The following is a 7974-nucleotide window of genomic DNA, read 5'->3' on the forward strand; positions in this document are numbered from 1 at the left end:
GAGAGAGAGAGAGAGAGAGAGAGAGAGAGAGAGAGAGAGAGAGAGAGAGAGAGAGAGAGATTCTTTTTAAATTCTTTTAGGGACATGGAAAACTTTCTCTGAAACAAACCAGGCCAGTTTCAGGAATTGGTTGTAAAGAATGAAAGTCATTCAGGTGGTAAAACACAATGACCGGGCTGTGGCTCTGTGACTAGAGCAAGTGAGAAATAGTTAATAAATAGTTTGTAAATGACAGGGTAGGGCACAGTGACATGGTAAAAACTGCATTCTTGAGAAGAATGAGTGTGCAGAGTGATTTTCACATGACTCTAAATCATTTAGGGTGGGTGCCTCTAAAATGTTCCACTATTTTTATGTTATGTATCCTTGATAACCCTTCACCCCCTTCCCACTCCCCTGGTTTATGGTTTCCCCCTTTTTAAAAACCCTCCTCAGAGCCAGGCAGTGGTGGCGCATGCCTTTGATCCCAGCACTTGGGAGGCAGAAACAGGCAGATTTCTGAGTTCGAGGCCAGCCTGGTCTACAGAGTGAGTTCCAGGACAGCCAGGGCTACACAGAGAAACGCTGTCTCAAAAAACAAAAAACAAAACAAAACAAACAAACAAAAAACCCTCCTCAGAGGGGTTTACTCCTCTGAGTAAACTTTACTCCTGCTTGGGTATGCAGTTTGACCGCTGGCCCCTAATAAAGCCTCTCTCTGCTGATTGCATCCAGGTATGGAGTCTTGAGAGAATTTGTGGGTAGTCGTGACTTCCCGCGACTTGAGAGAGGGTCTCCCTATTTTGGGGGTCTTCAGTAGGATGTGCACTGAAGATCTTCGTGAAGCAAGGCCTCTTTCAGGTCCACATGCCAGGTACCAACCAAGCTACTCCAGTTCTCTTTTGTCGCCAGGTTTGGCTCCATATTCCCTTGAGGAAAGATCAAGCTCTACGTTGGACGTCTGGGCTACCAGGGTCGGCGGAGACACTGAGACGGTATGTGCCCACTCAGGGAGCGGTCCCCAAACCTCAACCAGGGTCTCTCCTGTCCCCAGAAGGAAGCCAGGCTAGAAGAAGGGCGGCCGGGGTGCCCCAGCACGCCTCACCTGCTGGACTTCGATCCTCCCATAACACAGCCTGTCCAGGGAAAGGCGAATCCACGCTTTCGGTCTGCCACCTACTCGGCGTTTCCATGCAGCGGTCGTCGGGCGCTGGCAAGTGGTGGGGGAACACCAGGGACAGCAAAGGAGCCTCTCGCTCAGGAGGCGGCGACAAGGCAGGGAGAGGCCGCCCGCCTCCTGGGGCCTGTGGCTTGTGAATCGATGTGCAGAGGGCGGAGCACGGACTCGGCTGGCTCGCCCTGCGTGTGGGGAGAGGATGCTGGCAGGCTGCCCCGGCCTTGGGCCGCCATCCGCAGCGTGCGCCGCCGCCGTCCTCTGCGCCCACGGATGCTGAGCAGCAGCCCCGCACGTCTCCCGGACGGACCCGGGGCCTGACCACGAGGGGACCCGCGCAAAGGCTCCAGGCGGACAAGCTGGGGTGGCGGCACTGCCGGAAGCAGCCTGCGGCTCGCTGAAACCCGCTTGGCCCGGCTCCGCAGCCTGGTTCCGGAGCGCGGCTGCCGAGTTCCCGCACAGGTCAGTGCCAAGCCATGATCCAGGGCGGGGCTTCCACTAGGCTGCAGAGCCCAAGGTTGGGGAGGGGCTGGATTCTCCCTGGGATGGGTAGGGGAAAAGAAAGTAAACAGAAGGGAGATGAAGGAATCCCCAGGACCGCCCCGGCTCCTTCCAGGCACGTTGTATTTTCAGCTTGGAGGCAGTGGGCCTGGAAGGAATTTAGATGAGGAAGTCAGGAATAAAGCTGGGCATGTGAGGGATGGCGAGATAGATGGCTAGGCCCCTCCAGAAACCCGACCCAGGAAACCGGGTGTCTGGTGTGGATCGGACTGAGTGTGTGGGCGTGCTTGGGAGGCTATGGTGTTGGAGGTTTGTGTAGCATGGATCTGTATGGGGCTAGGGTGGGTGGCAAGGAAAGAGGCACTTCTACTAGCCATGCCCTTTTAAGTTGCAGATGATCAGCTCCACCTGTGTCCTGCGAACCCACTAAGCATCCCAGCTCCAGTTGGAAGCCAGGAAGAGCCTCCCTGCCTTTGCCAGGTCTTAAGAAGCCCTGGTGAAGTGGCTTGACCTGGACTTCTCCCTCCCTCATTAGAAGCAGCCACCAGCCAACATGCCAAGGAACCAGGGCTTATCGGATCCCGAGTATCGATCAGCCTGCCCTCTGACCCCGACCGCGGGGTTGGCTGGACCCATGAAATTTCTGTGCAGAACTCGGGGTCCTGCCTGTGCCTGCCTCGCTTTATGTGGCTGACCTTCGTGCCTGAGTCCTTGAAGAACCTCTACCAGACCTACTTCAAAAGGCAGCGCCATGAGACATTGCTGGTACTGGTGGTCTTTGCAGCCCTCTTTGACTGCTACTGTGGTAGTTGTTAGTATTCCGTCTAAACTCCACCTCCCCAGTTACCTGGCAACAGCCAGGTATGCTCCTCCCTACAGTTACCTGGCAACCGCCAGGTAGTCTGATCCACTATAAAAGGGGCTGCTTGCCCCCTCCTCTCTCTCTTCTTCTCTTGCTCTCTTCTTGCTCTTGCCCTCTTCCTCTCTCTTACCCTCTTGCCTCTTACCTCTCTGTCCCCTCCCCCACCTTTCTGTCTCTCCACGTGGTCATGGCCGGCCTCTACTTCTCTTCTCTCCCCACCTTTGCCCTTTCCCCTGAATAAACTTTCTCCCCCTTGGAACCGCATGGTCTGGAGTGGTCTGTTCTGAGCTGCGGTCGGACTTCTTCTTAAAACAACAACAATGGTGCCGTGACTCGGATACGAAAACTTCGGGGCAGCTGCTGGATGCTGTAACCGGGCGGGCCGGGCCTGGCGCGGGTGTGGGGACACCAGCGGGCGGTTTAAAAGGACCGATGACATGTGGCCACCGCCGCCTGTTGTGGTGGCGCACGCTGTCCGGGAACCGCCACAGCCACTAGCTGCGGTGGCCAGGCAGGACCGCGGATGCCACGTGGCTTGGGCCCGCCACTGCCGCTGCCACCGCCGCCGCTGCCGTTCTGGCCGAGGCCGAGCTTGGCAGCGCCGCAGCCTTGCACCCACTGGACCTGCCACCCATCGCCGCCACCGCCTCTACGCCGCGTGGACTCCATCACTGCTATCTGCCATCACCGACTGCGTTAATTTCCACCGCTGCTGCAGACTAAGTACTCCTGCGGCCCACCACGTGGTACTCTGCCACGTGGCTTAGGCAGCCAGACAGGCCCACACACAGACCTCGTGGTTCCTCTTTCCTGATACTAGACTGCATATTTCTTCAAACAAACACCGGCTTATTGGTAAGGAAATTTCAATTGGCTGGGAGGGACCCTAGCCATCCAAATAAGACCTGGCCAGTCTTCCTTGGGCGGTGAAGTGTTGGCATTTGTCTGCCCTGGTCCCTATGACTAGCCTCCTAGCCGAACCACTATTTAGGACATTGGCCACTGGGTGACTCCCCTCCCCTCGAAAGCAATTTACACCCTCCCTCCCAATTAGCTCTAGCAGCTGTCGAAAGCCTGGTACCAGGGTAAATTGCTTCCCGCCGAACTCCGGGAGTTCGTGCTAGCCCCTTGGGTAACCTCGTGACGACCTGGTTACCCAGGCCGTTGGCTGATTTCTTACCGTCTTTCTATCGGGACGCCGATAAGATAGCTTGGTAAGCCCTCCCTGTCACCCAATAGGCGCTACATTGTCTTCGGCCGCACTCTCAGGCACCCCACTGGGTTGTCTCCTTAAAAACCTCAGATCTCTAAAATTAACGCCTACTTTGAGGCCTTCCAAATTGATACATCTCTACAATGAAGTCTGGATTCGGTATACTCTAGGTAATGGTTTAAAATGGCCACCTAATGGCACACTAGACCCAGTCATTTAAAAGGGTCTTCATACATACATACAACAGTCTGGTAAACGGAAAAGTTCCCTATATCCAATCTACTTTTGCTCTAATCCCTCCATGTGTTCTGTCTGTTCCTAACCTCAGGTTTTTTTAGCCATCCGCCACTGATCAGAGTAACCATCCTCATGGTCCCAAGAAAGATTTGAGCTCAGAGCTAACCCTTTTCTTCCCTGACCCTCCTTCTAGAACTCCTCTTGGGTGAGACACATCCCCTCTCCTCTTGAGACAGTTTCTCGCAGCTGAGTACCCCAGGCCGGGCCTGGACAGACTGTTCTCTCTCGCAGGAGCACTGGCTCCAAGCTCTAGTCCCTAGTGTGTCTCCCCCAAGGGTCAGTCGGCCACCTGCTGATGTAGGCCTCTTCCCCATTTTGCCTTCTCTGTCATTTGCGACTGGTTGTGACCATTTGGCTCAGCCGGTTCGCCTGAAAAGCAGCGGGTCCAGGACCCTGCTTGCTCCCTTCCCCTCTGTTCCTTAGCTCTGCTCTGGGTCTACTTCTTACATTCTGCCCATAGCCCCAGCTTTCCTGTAAAGTGAGTGCAGACCCTAGCCGCTAAAGGCACTGGGCAGTGGCTTCCAGCTGCTAATAGGAAGTCCCGCCCTACCGCCACAGCGGACCTGACCTCTGCCCTCAGCTGCGGGCCCATAGTCCCAGCTTTCCAGCCATTTGATCGTATGCCACTATTGCCAGCTTTCTTATTCTGTTCCTAGCCAAATGTTTTCTTGCTAATACTAAAATGTGCTTTTCTCTACCTACAGAACCCGCCAAAGCTACTTAAACCTCTTTCCTATCCTGTCTTAATAGATTTTTACTACCGCTATTAAATTCTATTCAGTTACAACCAAACCTTATGGCTCTCAATCCTGTCAGAAGTCTGCTAATAGTATATTTAAGTTTGTAGCCGACAGAACTCCCAAAGCCTGTCACAGTTGACCCAAGATGGTTTCAGAAGACTTGGACACCTAGAAGATACAGCCTGGATTACATGCGGTGATACGGTCACTAACAAATGCAGCGGCAGTGGACTAAACTGGATGCTGTGAGTCAAATGACTTGGCTAAACCAAGGTAAGTCATTTCTCATGTCATGCGTATCCATTCCACAGAGAAAAAGCCCTGCGCCTTCTGTGCTTGGAAGCCAAACTGACTTCGCCCAAGAGACTATGGAGACCACGGGAACTGCTGGCTAGTGGACTCTGTCATTTTTAAAAATAATATATAACTGCTAGATTATTGTTTACTCTTTCAGACTTCTGAATACATTGACAGCTAAGCTTTCACAGATATTATCTGTTAGCTCATTACTTAAACTCAGTTGCCATCAATTAAATGCTTCTCATTTCCTCTTCTTGCTATGCCACTGTCCTAATATCTGAGTTCCTATAAACTTGCCTACCTCTAATAAAGCATGCCACTATATGATCCAACAAAGGTTCATCTTAAAGACTGCTTATGTTATTAACTCATGCTGTTATCGCTTTTGTAAACTTACAAACTACAGGAAACCCACTCAGATTTACCTTTCACGGACCAAATAGGTGTCATCTGGATAAGTATATCTGCCTAAACTTCCCACTTACCTATTCCAAAGGGTGGGATCCCTCTGTGTTTCAAATGTACATCTTAGAAAAAGTTTCTTTCCCCAAATGTACGTAATCTTATTCCCTACAATTTGTCAAGTCCAGGCACATCCAGAACAACTCCAGAGAAGCAACCTCTAGATGCTCCATCTCCTGACACATACACAGCTGCTTCTACTGGACCTGCTCCTTCTGACCTGTCCTCAGATGGCTCCATGGACCCTGGACAGCAGGAAATAGCCAATTCTCCTACGATCGGACAAACACCCCCATACCCATTCTTCTGTGTTTCCCCTAGAAACACGTCGCCCCCAATGCCAGCAGGAAGTAGCCAGATATCACGGCGACGTCCCTATTCCTGCTTCACAGTCACCTCTTTCTAATTTTTTCTTTTTTAATTAAACCAAAAGGGTGGAATGTTAGTATTCCGTCTAAACTCCACCTCCCCAGTTACCTGGCAACAGCCAGGTATGCTCCTCCCTACAGTTACCTGGCAACCGCCAGGTAGTCTGATCCACTATAAAAGGGGCTGCTTGCCCCCTCCTCTCTCTCTTCTTCTCTTGCTCTCTTCTTGCTCTTGCCCTCTTCCTCTCTCTTACCCTCTTGCCTCTTACCTCTCTGTCCCCTCCCCCACCTTTCTGTCTCTCCACGTGGTCATGGCCGGCCTCTACTTCTCTTCTCTCCCCACCTTTGCCCTTTCCCCTGAATAAACTTTCTCCCCCTTGGAACCGCATGGTCTGGAGTGGTCTGTTCTGAGCTGCGGTCGGACTTCTTCTTAAAACAACAACGGTAGTGATGTGCGCGGTGGTCTTCTCCAGCGACAAGCTGGCCCTCCTCATGGTGACAGGCATCGGTCTGGTCTTGGACATCATCCTTTTCGTGCTCTGCAAAAGGGGCTGCTCCCGGACCGAGTGAGCCACAAAGTGGTACCCTACCTGCTCTGGCTGCTCATCACACCACAGATTTTCTCCTACCTGGGCCTGAACTTTTCACGTGCCCACGCAGCCAGTGACACTGTGGGTTGGTAGGCCTTCTTTGTCTTCTCCTTCTTCATAACGCTGCCCCTCAGCCTCCGCCCCGTTGTCATCATCTCTGTGGTCTCCTGTGTTGTGCACACGCTTCTCTTGGGGGTCACTGTGACCCAGCAGCAGCAGGATAAGCTGGAAGGGATGCAGCTGCTGAGGGAGGTGAGTCCCACACTCCTCCCTATCTATGGCATGCCTTCTCTTTCAGCCTGGTCTCACCCAGGTGGCATTGCTTCTAATGCCCTGAGTCAAACATGTCCTGAGCAGCCTTGGGGTCCCAGTTGCCAGTCCAGAAGGACCACCTCTTAGCCCCTGGAGTATACACCCCAATGTCATATGGTATATGACCATCCTAGAGAAAGAAAACAAAGCATTGGGGCTCGGGATCACTCAGCCACCTGTGCCTAGTTGGAGTAGGTGACAACACCTTGAAATTTTGGTGTGGAGGAAGTCTTGTCCAGCCATTCCCTCAGTGACCCAGGTCAAGAGACTGCTTGTGTCAAATTCTGATCACTAGCTGTCTTTGCTTAACTCCAGATGGTATTTGGCTTGTGGGAGCTCAGTGCTCTCAGTCAAATGGGGATCCTGTCTGACCTGAATGTAGGAATGACTGTTATCAAGATCTGAAGGAACAGGGGTGAAAGCCTGTTAGGTAAGGTGAAGAGCTGCAAGGAGGGAAGACGTGGTTATCAGATACCCTGCTTCTTCCTTAGAGCTCAGAGTATCAGATAGGTGGTGTAAGGGTGTGGGGGTCGTCTCCCATAGAAGGCAGGAAGTGGGGACACAGCTGAGACAGTTGTCTTAGCCACTGAGGTGTGGAGCATGGTGCCGTGCTCTAGTGCGCTACTTCTACTGAGCAGATGGAAGACTCAGACTCAGCTTTGCTAATTTGTGTTCCCACCAAGTGCTATGAAAGACAGCCAGAAGATGGGCTGCGATTCTGGCCTAGGTTTATCTGGTCATCCCGGGAAGGGTTGCCCAGAAATGCACATCAGTGTATTCTGTAGTTTGCTTCATGCTTTCCAGTTTTCCATATATGACTCGAGAGCTGGGAAGTGGCCAGTGACAGCCATCAGGTTTCTTCCGGCTCCCTCACATCTCAATGTGGCTTTTGTTTTACCAAAGCCTTTGTCATTGTCTGCTTGGAACCCCAGTGGTAGCTCTGATGAGAGAACTTTGAGGAGCTATTCCATTGCCTCCCAACTGTTTAGAGGAGACCATGGCCTCTGCTGGGTTTTTACCTTTTTTTTTCTTGGTCTTGGTTCAACGTTCTTTCTATTTTCCCATTCTGGGTCCAGTAGGAACCTATTTCACAGATTTTTTTTTAATGATTTCTTATTTTGAGGCAGGGTTTTATGTAGCCCAAAATGGTCTCTCTGTAGCTGAGGGTAACTTTGA

At 52.2% G+C, this 7974-nt stretch overlaps 1 long non-coding RNA gene across 2 annotated transcripts; it reads left to right on the top strand.

The window, feature by feature from the left end:
• The first annotated feature begins 1322 nt into the window (after positions 1-1322).
• Positions 1323-6279, top strand: LOC143441258 (uncharacterized). 2 transcript variants are annotated; one of them, XR_013108487.1, is made up of 3 exons: positions 1323-1615; positions 2190-3239; positions 5652-6279. It is a non-coding gene; the product is annotated as an uncharacterized LOC143441258 (long non-coding RNA). The 2 variants fall into 2 exon arrangements; XR_013108497.1 differs by having other exon boundaries at positions 5657-6279.
• The last annotated feature ends 1695 nt before the right edge of the window (positions 6280-7974 follow it).

Source organism: Arvicanthis niloticus, chromosome 1 (genome assembly GCF_011762505.2).
Source record: "Arvicanthis niloticus isolate mArvNil1 chromosome 1, mArvNil1.pat.X, whole genome shotgun sequence".
NCBI classification, from domain to species: Eukaryota; Metazoa; Chordata; class Mammalia; order Rodentia; family Muridae; genus Arvicanthis; species Arvicanthis niloticus.